Raw genomic sequence first — 19,160 nt, 5'->3', positions numbered from 1 at the left:
AGTGCATTCATATCTTCCCTCATTGAACTGTGCATTTTTATTGTACCCATTTATGTAAACATGTCACTCTCTTTTTATTACATTACAAGTACACTGGTCCCTTAACAACGTGAACAATATTACTTAGTTCCATCTGTATCCTCAACCTCTAACAGACCTTAGGGGATGCACCTCATGAGGTTGTGTTCAATGACAGATAAAGGAAGGAGGGAAAAATGAACAAGAAAAAAAGAAGGGAGACCATGTATACAGAGTTTTCCTTAGTTTGTTTCCAAGAATGAGATGGAAGAAAGACAACGACACAAATCAAGGAAAGAAAATATGTTCAGTATAGCTATCTTTTCATAGTTATAGATTTTTTTTTGTAGTTGAACCTTGTACTTTTTTTTTCTTTTAAAAAGTTTTCTTGAGAGGCTCCCCAGAGCATGGTTTTATTAGGATTTGAAAGACTCAAAGTAGAGGCAGGAGGATTAGCGTTTGAATTAAGTACCTGAAGATGATGCAATTGGATTTATTAGACCCCCGGCAGTCTGTATGGAAGGGTATTTATTATTTCTGACATAGGATGCGAGGATATTGGTAAGCTTCCATGTAGAATATTGAGAACATTCTCTACCTAATGGGCACTACTTACACCATGACGTTTTAGGCAAACAGGGAAGATCTTCCTCTAGAAATGAAAGGAAAAGAGGGAGATAAAAGGAATGGAGAAATTCAGTAAAGGTCTAGAACAGCTAATTATTTGACCTTGAGAGAAAGTGAACTGATATTTAAGGAATATCTAGGCAACTTGAATTTTTCCATTGTCTTTGTAGGCCAACCTATTTATTGTGCTCTTCATTTTTTCTTGTTGTCTGTTTTCTTCATTTGTTTCTTCTTTAGCATTCATTCTTTCTCATCTGGTTTCAGAACTTTGTTTATATTGTAGGAGGATAGAATAGTGTCTGAGTTTATGTAATTCTTTTTTAAAAATATCTAGTAATTTGTTTGCAGTTATAATTAGTTTATGACTAAGGATGCTTGGTTAAAAGTGGTTTCATAGTTTGAAATCGTTTTGATTTTAACGATACCAAAACTTCCCATAACCATTTTGCTTCTAGTACTTTTATCCATTTTGTGAGAAATTCAACAGTGAAGGAGATTTATTCAGCTGGAGTCATTTAGCATATGCAAGGATTAAGTTGACAGAGTTGTTGTGATAGAATTAATATCCCCTTTATTCCTTGGCCTAGAAAGATATGAATAATTGAAATCTGGCCCTTACCCTCACCTTCATCACAAGCATCTGCAACTTCTCAAGAAAAGATGTACTTGTTTCAGAACCGGCTCATAAATATCTCATTAGGGTATGGCAGTATCGATATGGAGCTCTAAAATAAGTACTTCAGAGAAAAGCGTTTTGGGAAGAATCACAGTGAAATGAAAAATATCCAGATGTTGGAGTTAATAAAAAAGCCCAGGTTTAAATCTTAACTCTGCTTCTTATTAACTCTGTGACCAGGATCATGTTTCACACTCTCTCTTAGGGGTAGTTTTTGGATTTAATATGAGAGGGTTACTGTTAACATTAACTGAAATGGCACTTCTAAAGTGGCGAGCAAAATGTATGACATGTAATAGGCACTTAACAAATGGTATGCTCCCCCTCCCTTTACTTCTTTCTACATCAGCAAAGAAGAAGTTTACAAATACATGCACATTTATTTGGGAACAAGTATTTCTTTATGAAGACACAGAGGTCTGCGTGAATTGTGCCACATGCTGGGGGTGTTTCACTTTAAATAGTATATACAAACACAGTATAAATTGATAATTTACGTTAAAATGTTAAGTTGCTTTGAATCTTCCTTAGGGATATCTCCCTTTGCAGTGCCTCATTTACTTCTCTGTTCTTTGTCTTAGTAAATTCATAACAGGTGTTGGAATCTAGCTGGGTAAGCAAAATATCCAAAGGCTATTGAAGTAGGTGAAGAATCTTCAAATATATTTTGTCCAAAAAAGAATGAGTAGTGGAAAATGTGTGCAGAACACTTTAATGGTAAAAAGTATCATATATCATATATGTATTTCAACCTGGGAGACATTTGGAATGAAGTTTCTAAGTTTATTTAGGATACCAAAAAGCAAGAAGGAAAGAAGGAGAGAGAGAGAAAGGTGGGGGAGAAGGAAGGAAAAGAGGGAGGGAGGGAGGGAGATAGAGTGATAGAGAGCTAAACCTATCATCAGGTTTAATTTGTACTCCTAACGACAGCCCATCACCTATTCACTTCCTTTCAGCCTTAGACAGCACACTGCCTTTTAGATCTCTTTACCTGAGGACATAGGAAAAGGAAGTGTCATATCAGTATCAAGAGGGACCTCTTTAAGAACAGAAAGTCTAACCAGACCTTGCAGGTATGTTCGGACTGTGTCAGCATGAAAGAGAGTGGAAGGCCTTTGGGAACTGTGGGAGCAGCTCTCTCTTCTTTAGTCCTGCTCTTTCGTCTCATGCAAGCAGTTTTTCGAGTGTGATGCTAGTTCCCCGAGCAACTGCAAAGAGTTGCCTGGACTCAAATTCTAGAGCAAGAAATTGCCCTTAAGTGTCTATCATGGACCAGTGACAACAGGAAAGAAGGCAGAAAAGGTCCTATACTCAGAAATTTTGAACTCTTGGGTAAGACAGATCAAAACAAAATGTGCTAGTAAGATAAAAGTGAGAGGTATGCAAGACACAGGATATTAAAATATAAATAATAACGCCTTCCTAATTCCATTACCTGAATTTTGCATAATATTGAGTAAGCATACTTTCACAACTCTAATCTTATTCCTCGATGCTTAATCCTGTAATTACACATAATTTATTTCCTTGAAAAACCTGATTTTGATGGCCAGGGAGGAAAAAAAAAATCCAGAAGTTTGGATGAAGACCAGTAGTAAGGGTGCAGCCTTACTCCTTCGTAATAATAACTGCTTCTACATGTATTTGGAGAAATGCAGAAACCAGCAGGTCCTGTGATTTTTCAGCCATTAATTCAGCTATGAAGAGCTAAGAAAACTGACTGGTGTAGTACCAGAGATTTAAAGAGTGTCAAAGCCTGCGTTTGAATTTAGCTCTGTGTCTTACAGGCTGATGATTTTTGACAAGTTACTAAACTTTGCCAATCCCCAGTGTCTTCATCTCTAAAATGGATATTATAATAGTACCTACATCATGGGACTAAGAATTAAGCAGGGTGATCCACCTAAAACACCTAGCACATAAAGTATTGTTTCCAGATATTAGCTGCATTTACCAATTAAAAATGTTTTGAGAACTATAGCTATAAAATTATTTTTTCATTTACTCCATTTGTAAATATTTCTATGTGTATGTGCCTGAATATAAGTGTAACTGAACGCAAGTCTGGCTGCCTGCCACTACAAAAGCCAATACTTGAGAGGCAGGTGCTGATGTAAAGAAAAGTGGTTTATTCAGATGCTGGCCACCTGGAAAACGGGGGACTTGTCACAAAGCCCATCTTCTGAAAAGATGGGGCCTCATGTCTCAAAGTCGATCTCCACCTCTCAGTGTGGGCAGATGTTCCTATAACAAGAGAGAAGGGAAAAGAACAAAGAGATCAAGGGAAGGATTTGAAAAGTTCTTTATGTGCAGATGAGCACAGTCCATTCTGATAAGGCCAGTGATGATCCAGGGTGCACCATCCTGGTTCAGTCACCTGGCTTCACGTCATCCCGTCTTTACGTCACCCAGGTTCCGGCTGAAGGTCAGCAAAGCTCCTGGAGCTGGGATATCTAAGGGCCAGAGTCTGTATCTTTTGAAGTCCATTCCTAGGATTCTTATACTAACATGCTGTTTATCTATAAGCTACATATTAGTCAGAGTCAGCACTTACAGAAACAATGTCAAAAAAATGGTGGGGTGGGTTATAATTCCCCACTATTACAATTCCCTACTGTTACACAAGCACTCTGCAACTATATAGAGTATCATAAAATGTTGAGAATATAAGTAAATTTGTTTTTAAAAGTATATACTGCAAATGTATATCAAAAATGCATCCACTTTTTTATTGTTGTTGCCTTTTTTTATTTGAAGCTTTTACTTTAATTACCTTTTAATTGTACTCTTATTTTTCCTTGTCTGTTGCTTGTATATAGCATTGTCCCTGGGACATGGGAAACACTAAGAAGCCAGTATTGAATGAATGAGTAGATGACTGAATGAATCACTACAGTATTTGATAAAGGTAATCACTACAATAGAAATACAGAAAAGGGGTAGACTCACAAATTCTATAGTAGAGAATAAACTTGGATCAACATGAATATCTGGAAAAGTACATTTCGTTCACGATTCCTCTCACACTTATGTTAATACCATCAACACTTATGGAGTAGGCAATTATTATGGGAGCATATACAAAGAGTTATATACAAGTCAACTAAAGAATTTCTTTAGGTCATCAGTGGATGAGTGGATAAAGAAAATGTGGTACGTGTCCATATATAAAATACATATCACATATATGAATAGAATGGAATATTATTCAGGCATAAAAACAATAAAGTCTTCCATTGGCTACAACATGGATGATCTTGCCGGCATTGTGCTAAGTAAAACACGTCAGACAAAGACTAATACCGTATGATCTCATATGTGGAATCTAAAACTAAAAGCAAACAAACTTTAAGCTCGTAGGTACAGAGAACAGATTGGTAGTTGGGAGAGGCAGGCTGTGTAGGATAGGTGAAATGTTTTAAGGGCGTCAAAAAGCATAAACTTTCAATTATAAAGTAAATGTCCTGGAGACAAAATGTGCAGTGTGATGACTATAATTAATAATACTACATATTTGAAAGTTGCTAAGAGTAGATTTAAAAGTTCTTATCACAACAAAAGTTCTTGTGTAACTAGGAAAGTGACAAATGGTGTCTAGACTTGAGGTGGTCATGTCACAATGAATGGGAGTGTCAGGTCACTGTGTTGTACTACCGAACCTAAGATAATGCTCTGGGTCAATTATGCTGCCATTAAATAGAAGGAGATATTCCTGAACAATCTCTTCAAAACCTTATCAATACATATAATTATAAGACTGAGTGTGTGTAACACATGCTGAGGTACATCGATTAGAAAATGGCACCAGTTTGTCTTTTCTCCCTATATCCATATCCTTGGTAATGTGACTTTGCTGCTCCTCTCAGTCCAAAGGGGGAAGCACTTACACTTGCTTTTGCCAAAACAGTATGTGGCGAGTGACCTCGTTCTAATTCCAACACTGGGCGGCGAATGGATTTGCATGTTTCCTCTGTTGGGACCCTGACACGACCACGAGAACAGATCCAACCTACCTTCCTGTGTGATCAGAGACACAGGAATGATGTCAGGGACACCTGATGATGGTTAATCACCACATCAGTGAGCCTCCATGTGATCTACCCGCTGATGGCAGAAACCTGAGCAAAACAAAACAAAACAAAACAAAATAGAAAACCAAAATCGGCCTAGCCCGGGTTATATCACAAGTTACCAGGCTGATCAACTGTAGAAATCGACATACAATGATACACCCTTATAATTTTATAACATTGGATTTCAGTGTGGTTTATTATAGATCAATGTATAACTGATTCACTTAGATATTCATATGGAATCAGTTATATAATATATGCACACTAATTTACACAGCATGCATGCAATGTGTTTACAAATTTACATAGATATGTACGAGGGGGACCCCCCAAAATGAAATTATCTCCCGGGGGTGCACCCCTTGTAGTTCAGGCTTCCCCCACCAGGGGAGTGTTCTAAGAAAGTGTATGGTGTCAGTGTATCAGCTGGCATTGTTGTGAGGGGCTGCGTTCCACTTCAGTGAATTTTCTTGTTTTTGAAGACTCTTTCAACGTGTTTGCCCATTACATGATGGGTGATTTACAAGCACACCTGTCTACACCACTCTGAGTGTTCAGCAGTTTTTGACCAAAAATGGCATCACCCCCTTGCCCCACCCTCCCTATTCACCTGAGCTTGCCCCAGCGACTTCCTTTTTGTTTTCCCAAGTGAAAAAATATCCTCAAAAGGGAATATTTTGCTGATGTGAAAGAAATGAAACAAAAAGTGGCAGAAGCACTAAAAGGCATCAAAATTAACAAGTTCAAAAACCGTTTTGAGCAGTGGAAAAAATGTCTCGATAGGTGTATTGTATCAACTGGAGAGACTTTGAAGGTGACTGAAATTTAAACATGTAAGAATAAATATACAATTTTTTAAATAAATAAATTCTGATTTTCTGGGGCCCCCCTCATGTATTTTTATGCACACGTATACATATGTTTATATAAATAAAGGGGTAGAGATAGAGTAAGAGTGAAAGTGAGAGTGAGAGTGTGTGAGTTTGGGAAGTTTTTTTTTTTTTCTTTTTTAATCTCTCCTTAACAATGCCATTGGCAAGACAGAAAAACTAACTCTAGCTTTAGGTGAGAGATTTGCTGCTGCAAATCTCTCTACATAAATATAGTCTTAGCTCATTAATTTCCAGTAAGTAGTAGCTGCCACTCAGTGGTCATGCCAACTGTAGCAAATAGGATAGGAATAGGAGAAATGTCTGAATCTCTCTGAAGGCTATCAGTGAAGATTCAGGCTTAAAGCCCTAGTGGGCAAACTAATCTTGGTTTCATAAATGTAATCTCGAGCACATGCGGAATAGCCAGGGTCCATGGGATGTCATAATTTTAGAACTTGTTATCTTCTGATAAAGAGATGGCCAGGCCAAACTTGTCCATAAATAAGTTTAGTTATAAACATATGAAAACCCTACATTTTTTGTAATATTCTAATATTTCAGTCTAACTCAGATGGTTATTTCCAATATTCTTCTAATATCTAATGCAAATTACCAAAATGTAATTATAATTATAAGATTGCTTGATCATAGGTTTTTAAGTTCTATATAGAAGTTTAATTCTAAGTCTTCTTCCTTTATTTCAATTTACACATATGAAACAGAAAATAATATCCTAAAAAATTCTGATTTTGATAAAGGTGGATATTATTGGGAAAATTTTTTCAATGAAAAATGCTGCACTAAACAGAATACTTTAACTGCACAAGAGAGAGAAAAAATAATAAAGAATTACTAGGCAAATTGTGACAATTGGACAGGCAGCCAGATGATGTGAAGAAAACCTGAGGGCCCTTGTCAATCAAGACCCAACCAAGCAGCAAATTGTACCTTAGTTTTGAGACTTTGCAAAGTAAAAGTCAAAATATAGACTATCTGGTAGATCTGTCAGCTCATTAAAATGAGATCAGAGAAAACAGTTAGCCATAAATAAACCATCCCCCCACCCCACCTTGTTTCACCCAGGGGACTAGAAAGAAAAGTTGCCTTGGCACTGGTGAGAGAGAGAGGGGTCAGGGGAAAGAAGAAACAAAGGAAAATCTTGGCCAGCTCTATGAATAATGTGCAGCCAAAAATTCACATCACTTAACTGGTCTAGAGGACTCAAAGTAAAGTATTTTAAAGTAATGAGGTCCTGGTCACCTGTTAACAGACAGAGCAAACACTAATCCATAATGAAAAAAAAAATCTATTATAGGCTTTTGGAAACATCCACAAAAATAATATTCCCAAAGCAACTCACAGTGCAGTGGTTGAAGTCTTTTAAACTTGCCATTTGAAAAGGTACAGAGGACAACCCTGAAGGAAATGAAAGTAGAGAAATTATAGGTTTCTGTTAAAATGGGAAGTAGAGGGTAAGGGCTAGAGAAGAGGTTGTAAATATAGAGAATTTTATAATGACCAGAGGGCACAAAAGGATGCAGGAACTGGAGAAGTAGGAGATGGGGTCAGGAAAGGGATTATAGTAAATAACTTGTGGTGATTGCCGGAATTATGAATTCTTGTAGGAAGTAATGTAACCCCAAAATATAAGAAATTCTGTGATTGATAGATCTTGATGATCTCAAGGTAGAATATTACAGTGTGCATGAATGTCGAGATTTTTCTAGTAGCATGTGAATTCTCAGTGCTTGACAGCTACAGAGCCAAGATCAGAGCAATCTTATACCCAAAAATTTTAGGGCTGCCTCATAACCTCTCATGATTAGCACAGGAGTGAGGATGGAGGAGAATGCAGGGTGAGATGTCATAACCATGTTTAGGGCTTCTTCTTGACTCCCAAAGATGGAGATGTGACAGGTCACCCTAAGTTCTCTAACTTAAGGGGTCTCTTACTTTTAAACAAAACTACCAAATGTAGTCTAGATATCTTTTTATTGCTCTTATAAAATATTGGAATGTATTTTAACTGTTTTTGCTTATGTGTAAAACATCAATTGATTTCAGAACAGTAAAGTTATTCTTACAATCTTTTGTAGATCTTTGACTTTTAAAATGTATATATGTGCAGTTTGAGAACAATGCCATTTTCATCTTGCAGAATTGTCATAAATTACATTTTCTTGCCATTTGTTTGGACTAGCATCACTAGTAAAATATTGAAAATAAGCGATGATAGTAGATATCTCAGTTTTCTTCCTATTAAAGGAGAATATGTCTATTATTTTATTACCAAATGTGATTTTTTGGCACCTTTTTTAGTAGATGCCTCTTAGTTAAGGCAGTTCCAAGCTGTTCAAATTCAGAAAGACATTTTATCATGAACATTGTTAAATATTTTAATTCTCACAATTTTAAGAAAGTCATATTGTTTGGTAGACAGCAGAATTGGACTGAACTGTTTATTTTATCAACAATGTGCCTAAATGGGCATACTTTTCCAGGCCAACCCATTAGTATCAACTGTTACTTCTAAAAGTCAGCCAATCGGGGAAAGATTTATTCAAATAAATCTGTGTCTGAGAATCAACCAATCAACTACAATCTCACCTCTGAGTAACGAAATTTAGCTTGTTAATATGATGAACTACATGAGGTTTTTGTTTTTAATGTTAAACTATTTATATATTTCTGGCATAAATTGAACTTAGTAATGATAGTGTTGTTATTTTTTTGTAAATGTAAATTAATGAATTCAAGTTATTAACATCACAATTAAGATTTTGCATCTATATTGTGAGCTTGGCATATAATCTATTTTCTTATACTCTCCTTGTCAATATTTTTTACCAAGGTGTTTCAAACTTTAAAATTTGAGTTTTTCTGCACTTTGGTATAAATTACATGAAATTTAAAAATATCTGGAACAAGTTATCTGGGCTTGTTTTACTTGGTAGGTTTATAAATTTGGTTATCTCTTTTACACCACTTCAAAATTCTTTCAACCCTATCACTGCTAATCATTTTTTATGAGATATTGATTTGCTTTATGCAAGGACAATTGGGCAAGCCATCACAAGGAACCCATTCTTGTACCTCTCATTTTCTACCATAGAGCCACCTTCACAATTTACTCTCCACTCAGTCATGCACAATCCAGAAATGCAGAGAAAATAGTGGCTATAGAGCTACCCTTGACCAAAGAGGAGTGAGAACAAAAAGATATATGCTCCCTTCTCCTCTTTGTACCCCTGGTGAGGAGTTCTGAGACTTCCCATCATAGATTCAACATCATTTACCTAGAGCTGGGTATAATTTGATCAATTCCTCAGTTGGTTGTTCCTCCTCTCCAGTTTCCTTCTGCCTCTCCTGTACTCCCCATCCATGGTATTACATTTCCACATAAATACCATGTGTGAAGCTTTTTGTCTTTTTCTCAGAAAACTCAGGCTAAAGCATTTTTCTGTTGTCTATCTCATTTTTCTATTTGTTGTGTTAATTATATTAAGTTAAACAACTATTTGTGTAAGTTAATTTTGACTTAGTTTTCATTTTTTGACATAAAATTGCTCTTAGTGCTTTGTTATAATAATATTTTATTTAGTTATTTGTAAGTACCTGGAAAATTTATATTCCCTTAAGGAAGGAAAAAACTTCACCAATAAGCAATGACACTATTGATTATAATGAATCCTGATTTCTGAGATGTTAAAATATAAAATATATACATTTTAAAATTTTGAATCCTAGCATTGATTTTTGAGATTTTTATCTTTTCAATCTATTTGTTTGCATAGTTTTAAGTCTTAAAAATAAGCTTTTACTTTCAGGGACCCATAATTTTTATATTTTAATTTTCTTATTGTGGTTTAGTGTCATTAATTCCTTAAGTTTTACCTTCTTGAGATAGTTCTTCAGTTCCTTTTCTAGCTTTTCATGTTGTACTCTAACCTCATTAATTTTCACTAATCTGTCCCTTAATGTGAGCTTATGGAACTAAAAATTCTCCTCTAAATACTATGTTAGTTAGATCCAAAACAATTTGGTATGTAATTTTGATAGTCTTTGACGAATGAGCTATTTATATACTTGTTTCAAAACTTCCAAACTTATATGTATGAAACTTTTAAAAGTTAAATTAAAAAAATAGAATTATAACATTTATATTCTGACTAGGAAACATCTCTGAATGGTATTCTTTCTTTCCTTCTTGTTAAGAGTAATTTTCATGACTTAGTTTATTATCATTTTAAAAATATCTATAAATGATCCATGTAGGCTTGAAAATATGTTTATTCTCAAATCTGTGGACTTAGTGTTACACCATTTTATTTTTTAGACCTCTTCTTTTTGAACTTCTACTAGAAGTATCTTGGACCTTATTATTCTGCCCCTTTTAATTCCACTTTCATTATTTTCTATATCTTTGGGTCTCTATATTTTTATTTTCTGTGATTTCCAAGTCAAGATATTTCAAAACTTAAAATATCTACTTCTTGATTTCTCTATTCTTCTAATTTGTGTTTGATCAATCAATGGAGGTGATATTTTTGGTATATGAGGTCTGTGCAGGAAGTATCCAGCCACGTAATATTAAAAGTAGATACATTTATTGAAGAAGATACAAGAAACATTGTGCATAGGATAATGGTGCCTCAGTCCCCTTCAAAGTAGGCACCTTGGGACCCCACACAGTTCTCTCAGAGTCTCTTCCACTGTCTAAAACACTCTGCAAAATCCTGTGTTGGAATCACCATCAGTCCCATCATATTTTCCTGAGTCTCATTGATGGTCTGAAATCTCTTCTATTTCAAAGGTGATTTTAGCTTTGGAAAAAGCCATAAATCACAGGGCACCAAATATGGGCTGTAGGGGGGCTGAGTAACCAGGGTAATTTGATATTTCACCAAAACACTCTGCATGAGACATGATGCATGAGTGGCATGTTGTGTGATGAAGCTGCCAGTCACCAGTTGCCCATAGCTGTAGGCTTCTGAATCATCTAGGTAGTTTCCACAGGGGAATTTTCAAGCTTAATGCAAAATTTGATACAGATTTGTTGCTGTACTCACTCAGTCATTTTGAATGTGATGGCCACACAGTACACATTCTCACACAACTGGCATCTACTGCTCCCACTAACTAATACAGTGAAGTCATCATTGTTCACGCATGTGCATTCCAGTCCACTCTCCTTGGCTGCTAGGTTACCTCACTGTCATGCAAACCATTCTCATTATTTAACAACAGCTGGACTTTTTCCGAACAGATCTCATATATTATATTGGCAGAAGTTCAATTTTGTTTATTTTCAGGCCTGTTTATTCATTGTCAAAATGTTTTTATATCCTCAAGCATTTTATTCATCATTTAAAAGTCTGTATCCAATAATTCTATTACATAGAAATCTTGCCTTTGTCTGCAAATTCTTGCTATCATTTGTGGTTGTGGTTTCACATTCAGTGAAACTGTCTGTGGGAATCCTTTCTAGTCTAAATTGTCCTTCTAGAACCCTTTTTACATGTTTTGTCACTTGTGGCACCACTTGAGGTCACTTTTTGTATTAATTTGTTGGCTTTGGTATTTCTGGTTCACACAGAGATCAATTATTCAGACTCTATGAATTAACAGTCATATTTATTAACTCTCAGAAAATACTATTTTTATTTCCACATCGATCCCAAGCTAAAACAAATGATTTTCTTTGTTTTCTAGCTGTCATATATTGAGTTTTTTTTCTAACTTACTTGTCCAATGATAGTGAGGTCCTTTGAATGTCCAAGTAATTGGTGATGAAAAAGTTTAAATATTCTGAGTCTTAGTTACCCACCATGTAATGGCTCAAGCCTTACCTATTGTATGTCTATTAAAATCCAAACTTTTGTTACTGAGACCAAAACACCCAATCCCTACCCATCTCCCCTTCAGATAGCTGCCATCTCTGTTTCTCACATGTCTTGCTTTCAGGTTTTGGTGTTAATTTTGACCCACCCATTCCCACATACTTACCTATAGATTTAAATAACTCTTTTAGCATGTATGTGGAAGGGTATTCAGGACATTTAGTTTACCTAACCACTGAAAAATAAGATACAAATGTAGTCATTCATTAAAATTATTTCAAAGTTTAATAAAGTAACATCCTCAAATGTTTCACTTTTACACTGATATGGGGGGATATCTTAATCATATCTCCTCACATAGTAGAACTGCCAATGGATGGGGCACATGGATCCCTAAAAATCAGTCTACTACAACACATTGTACAATGTGGAAATACTCAATAGCTTTGCTAGTAGAAGAGAATATAATTGTCGGCCTTTCTATCCATCCCAAATTAGCAGTTGCTATTTTTCTACTCCAGAAGAATGCATCTAATAGCAGTTTACTGAAACTTCATCATTGCAAAATGTCACTATTATAGGAAAAAAAATCTCCACTTATATAATCAGGGAAACACTATGTTTAGCTCATTTCTCCAGTCTCTCAAACTCTAAATATGATAGTTTTTAAGTGTAATTCAAAGTACAGCTTTGAATTATGAAGTTATGAAGAAATGATTCCTTACACAGGCTTTGATTCGTTCCCTGCCACTAATGACTGTAGCCACCATTTGAAATTGTCACTTTGAAATAAATTTTGGACAAATATTACAAATGTGTAATATTGTAATGTGTAAAAATCCTCAAATAGAAAATGAATGTTCTCTTGATTCAAAATTAAATATACAAATATAGAATTGGTGATTTAAGCATCTTTAAAAATAGTTGCCTGTATAATTTTGTTCAAATGAGGTATCTAATCATATTTGTAAAAAAATATCTGCAGTGAATACTTATTATGACAGCTACTAATTTATTCTCTTTTGGCTTCAGACTCACTCTTTCCTGCCTTGTCTTGTGTAATTGGAGCTGCTCCACCCCCAGGCATTTTTTCTTTGATACCTGGTACAATGTTTATTATGAGATGACATTAAAAGGAGTCTAGAAGGAAAAGTAGAAGGAACTTTTCCTTTGGGTTCCGATGTGTTTTGTTCCCTCTGCCTGTGATGGCCAGTGGTTTGAGGCACATCTGTTGGGCCTCCACCTGCAGCAAGACTCACCCGTATCCCAATGGGCAGCTTTCTGCCGACTGGTGAGTGAGAGACCCGTGGTGCGTGCCTTCTAGCAAGTTTTATATTACGGCCGGGGAAAATCATCAGATTTAGCAAATAAAGATTGGTACCCAGTTAAATTTTAATTTCAAGTTAACATGCTTTTTGAAATATTTGAGATATACTTATATTAACCTTTTATTATTTATCTGACATTCAAATTTTGCCCGGCATTCTGTACTTTATATGGCAACCCTTTGTCCAGTGGCAGTTTTCTGCTTGCCATCCCCAGGCAGAAGGCACCCTTGCTGGCAGTCCCCTGCTCAGCAGCTGTGGTCTGCAGAACCTCTGTAAACTTCATTGTTCAGTGGGCCACAACCACACCTTCTCCAACACAGTGTGAGCTTCACTCTGGGTTTGGATAAGGGTGGGGTGGGGTGGGTGGGTAGTTATTCCAAGTTTCCTCCCTGTTTGCATACTCTCCCTTGGCCTTAGATGTAGTAGCTGTTTCCCGACTATGGTTATTTCTGTATTTTTTAATTGTTGCCTTCTGTTTAGTAGTTAATCACCTCTAATTAATTAAAATTATTTATATTAAATTTTCCCTGTGCCAATGACTATAATGGACCTATTTCCTAACTGGATCCTGACTGATGCAGGATAAGACTGGAAGTGGCCCTAGGAGATAAACCTTGAAAGATGAGATTCAGGGATCGTCTTGGTCATGCCCTTGGGCTTCAGCACAATACTTATATCCTGACCATTGGGACGCAGGATGCTAATAATTCAAGGCATGAGCTGGTATCACAATTAATCAAACTACCACCTGTTGCTTATTCGGATGAAGTGCCAACTGGTGCACGTGCTTTTGGGAGCCTAAGTGGCTGTAGCACTCGATCATGAAGCAATCATGATACATATAATCATTGTGGCATGAGAGTCATCTGCATGCACTGGAGTAATTACAAAAAAATAAATGACAAGCTCAAGTCCTCTAACTCTCAGTTCAATTTGTGATCTGAAAATCAGAGAGTTGCCATCAGAGAGTTGACAGCCCTTGTAAAATATCTTTCTTTCTTATTTATTTATTTATTTATTTATTTATTTATTTATTTATTATTTGCCGCAGAGCTGATAATTGCTCAAAAATCAAACAGTTGTGTAGGCTGCTAAATAACATCATCAATTGAGTCCACAATGCCACCACGTGGCACAGTCTTTCATCTGAGTGCTGCTGTGATTGGGAAAGAATGGAACCAGTCTTGGAAACAAAAACGTTTGGTTAGACTCATAAAATAGGCACATCAAACTCAGAACTCAACCTTGCCGGTGGAAGAAGCTTTCCCTCTTGGGTCAGAGGTGACTCGCCACTTTTAGTTTGAAAACATGGTCATAACCTGACCTCTTGCAGATGCCTTGAAAGGGAATGCTGTTTTTCTCCTCCAGGCCTATTACAACCATCCCCAGAGGACACTGGGCCCACAACTAGAGTCAAACATAAGAATGCTGCCAGCGGGTATGGGAAGGATCCAGGGGCTCTCAGCAACCAGGTGTTTCAAGCACCTGGATGAGCAGTTTCCTTGCTAGGACCGCGTGAAAGACACAGTGGAAATCACCCCCAGCGATTTCACTGTCATTTTTCTGAAAGTCTTCTTAGTGTGTTTTCTGGCACCCCAGCAAGTGGCTTCCTTGGGACAAGTATGCTGGAAATCTAGTGTTCACACTCTAGAGAGTTTTGCCAGCAGCCCACCATGTGGCTTCCTTGTTCTTCCTGTTCAGGAGAGCCAGGGCTGAACACCATTCCATTTGCATCGTGAGGAACCTAGTATGCATTTTCTTACCACCAGCTAAAATTAACTGCTGTAAATAGGCTTTCAATAATGTGGCAATGAGGTGTAGGTGTAGCAAGTTGGTCTCAGTCTTTCCGTGAGTTTCTGCTTCTAAACTGTGGACTACATAAAACACAGGGGGCAAACCCAAGGCTCGCAGGCCTAATCCGGCCCTCCACCTTGTTTTACCTGGCCTGGCACCTTGTTTCTACCCGGTGGCAGCAGGGAGCTCCTCGCCGCTAGTTAAGGAGTAGTTACATTTATACGGTCCTAAAATTACATTTGGCCCTTTGAAGGTGAACTGCAAGGCTAATGCGGCCCCTGGTGAAAATGAGTTTTATGTCATAAAACTTTCTCAGTGTTTTACCCCATTTTCCCCACTTAAGTGAGTCTGGAAGGCTAGAGTGGGTTGGAGTTGGGTATTTCGCTTCTTCCACATGAAAGGCAAGAGCCGGCTGGAGTTGGTTAAGGCACACCTTGTTTTAATGGCTTTGCTTTACTGCACTTTGCAGAGAGTACGTTTTTGACACACGGAAGGTCTGTGGCAACCCTAGGCTGAACAAGTCCATGGGTGCCAGTTTCCAGCAGCCTTCGCTCACTTCAGCTCTCTGTGCCACGTTTTGGTAATTCTGGCAATATTTCAAACATTTTCAATATCATTGCATTTGCTCTGGTGATCTGTGATCAGTGGTATTTGAGAAATTGTGCAAGGAAGAGTCAATCGATGTGGCAAACCTTGTCTTATGTTAAGAAATGGCCACAGCCACCCCAATGGCCTTTAGCAACCACCACTCTGACCAGGCAGCAGCTGTCAGCATCAAGGCAAGACCCCCCACCAATGAAAGGATTACGCCTTTCTGAAGGCTCAGAAGACCCTTAGCATTTTTAGTAAAAATGTATTTTTTAATTAAGGTATGTACATCGTGCGATCGCACACCTTATAGACTCAAGTATAGTGTAACATAACTTTTATGTGAACTGGGAAACAAAAGAAATTGTTTTGCTGACTTGCAATATTCACTTTATTGTGGTGGTCTGGGCTAGAACACCAGTATCTCCAAGGCATGCTTGTATTTCCCTTCCCACAGGTGAGCTAGGGCTCTGGTAGTACCCAGCTGGTTAGGCTGTGGTTAACTCGTTCCTCCTGAGGGCAGTCTTTGCTAAGAACACAATGTTTTGGAGTACTTTTAAATGTTTGATTTTTCCCTACCCCTGCCAGAAGCAAGAGGGGGGGTTTCTCTGATATTTACTATAGGAATCTAGTTGAGTTCTCGGACGGAAAACTCACAATATTGTGGGGGCCTCCATATCATTACATCCCCCCGGAGTTTTTAACTCTCGAGCTTGTGTACATGGAGTTCTAGCAGTTCATGGATTACAGTTAGGGCTTTCTTGCCTGCACTGAGTCCAGAGGAGGCTTTCAGTGGTGAGTACGAGCTCTGGTAGCTGCGAATTCCTGTGTTTGCGGGTCTCTCTCTCCAGTCTTGCATAGCGGTTTATTCCTTGGGTCCTCCACGTAGGCTTTCTTCCGGATCCAAGAGGAATTGCTGATTTTTCAGTCTGTTCAGCTTTTTTGGTTGTTGTTAGGATAAAGGGGCTACTCCCAAGCTCTTTCCATGTTGACCTGGAAACCGCATGTCCAGGGCACTATTTTCATCTGTAGTCTGTAGAGTTCTTATTCACTACTTTTAGTAATCTCCTTTTTTTTTTATTAAGTTCTTCAGATAATTGGTGTGTTTTCTTTCTCTTGATTGGACCCAAGTGTAATTATACCGTAGTCTCCCCTTCGGTATAAGGTTGTGCTTTCTGTGGTTTCGGTCAACTGTGGTCTGCAGATATTAAATGGAAAATCCAGAAAGAATTCCTAAGTTTTAAATTGCATACTGTTAATATTATAATAACTACGTGTGGTGCCAGTTGGGTACTGGAAATATCAGGGGGAATATTTTGTAAAGTATATGATTGTCTGACCACTGTGCTGTACACCTGAAACTAATATAAAATAATATGAATGTGAACTGTAATCGAAAAAAATAATAGAAAAGAAATTATCCTGCTCCATCCATCCCAGGTGGTGACTCAGAACTTTTTCGAGCATCACCACACTATATAAGCTCCAGGCCCACTGATCGCTGAGTAACCCTCTGAGTTATTGGATTGACTCTAATGTTATCATACACTTGTGTCCAAGTAACCCTTATAGTAACCGAAAATATGTCGGGATGCCTGTGATATTCACCTTGCTTCATCTCATCATGTAAACTCGATTCATCTCACTGCATCATAAGAAGAAGGGTAAATAGGTACAAAAAGATATTTTAAGAGCAATGGGATCTTACCCACAGAACTTTAGTTACAGTATATTGTTATAACTGTTCTATTTTAACTAGTTACTTTTGTTAATCTCTTACTGTATCTAATTTATAAATCAAACTTTATCATAGGTATATATAAAACAAGGTGGAGCAAAAGTAGGTTCATAGTTGTGGATGTGAGAAACAGAGAGTTTACTCTTGTATTATTTATTATTATATTATTTTCCATACAAACACCTGTAAACCTAGCTTTGCCCCACCCTGTACAGGGTTTGGTACTGTCTGCGGTTTCAGGCATCTACTGGGATGCAGTCTTATCCCATCTGGGTGGGGAGGAAATACTCTAATTATATTCTGTCCAGATTTAAACACCCTTGACATCTGGAAAGCAACTTGGTGGTTCCATATTCCCCCACAAATTTACATGTGCAATTTCAGTGAGAGAGTATGCGTGCTGCCCGAAGTGGTTAAGGCTCTGTAATGACCACAGTAGAAACGTTGTAAATTCATAAGCGCTGCTGTGGACTTACCCCTTTATGGATGCAGATAAGTATCCACAGATCTCAGGGCCATTCCTGAGGTTCGGGCCCCATTATGGTTTTGCAGCCACTCTCTGTGTATGATCTTTTAGAGATCAATTTAATTCTTTTTTAAAGCTCTTTTTTTAAAGATTTTATTTATTTTTAGAGAGAGGGGAAGGGGGGGAAAGAGAGAAAAATGTCAATGTGTCGTTGCCTCTCATATAGCCCCCACTGGGGACCTGGCCTGCAACCCAGGCATGTGCCCTGACTGGGAATCGAACCGGCAACCCTTTGATTTGTAGCCCGTGCTCAATCCACTGAGCTACACCACCCAGGGCTGATTAATTCTTTTTTATCTTACATTAACTAAAGTTGGCTTTATTGTTTGCAACTGAAACCCTAACTGGTGAAGCATCGATATCAGGGTAAATTACCTGAGAGGTTTTTAATAAATACTTAAGAAACTTCTGCTGGACCAATAATTTAAATCCATCATTGATTTGGCATACAATCAAAATTTTGACCCATGTGACCAATTTATTTCTACTGTTACTGGAACTGGCTAGTTTAAAAAAAAAAAACACCCAAATGTCTGGCTACAGGAGTTTTCTTATTATGTGGATATTCCCACAATGAGGAGAATGCTTTCAAGGTTTCAGATATCTGACACATCTTACATTAGGAAGGAGCCAGAAAGAGAAATAGATGAACTGATCTTTTAGGAAGTTATAATTTGATAGCTGAGTATCTGGGTATGTGTGTGCGGATGGTGATTAGATGTTGTAGGTGGATGGTAAGAAGGAAGGCTGTGATGGAGAGAGAGTAACAGAGGACAGGGAGAAAGAGGTTGAATAACATAGAGGAAAGCAGATGGGTCTGTGATATACATATTGGCCAGTAATACATTTCTGATGGCAGGAGAACGTGCAGTCTTTTAAGAACAGGGGCATTGAATATCAATTTCTAAGGTTTTTGTTTTTTACTTCAGCTGGATGATCTCATGACTACTCGTGTTTATTGGACTTAGTTATTTCAAATATATTTTGTAGCTTTACAATAACATTTTAAATTAAGTGTCATCATTTATATGTTTAAAAGTTTGATATAGTGATAATCGAGGTCACTCTAACACATACAAT

The 19,160-nt window shown here is 37.3% G+C and overlaps 1 pseudogene; it reads left to right on the top strand.

The window, feature by feature from the left end:
- The first annotated feature begins 3,634 nt into the window (after positions 1-3,634).
- The window catches only part of LOC112310428 (elongation factor 1-gamma-like), a 119,854-nt pseudogene continuing 104,328 nt past the window's right edge, over positions 3,635-19,160 (top strand).

The sequence above is a fragment of the Desmodus rotundus genome, chromosome 13, assembly GCF_022682495.2.
Source record: "Desmodus rotundus isolate HL8 chromosome 13, HLdesRot8A.1, whole genome shotgun sequence".
Lineage (NCBI taxonomy): Eukaryota > Metazoa > Chordata > Mammalia > Chiroptera > Phyllostomidae > Desmodus > Desmodus rotundus.
The sequence above is the reverse complement of the archived record's forward strand: the minus strand, read 5'-3'. Positions and strand labels throughout refer to the sequence as shown.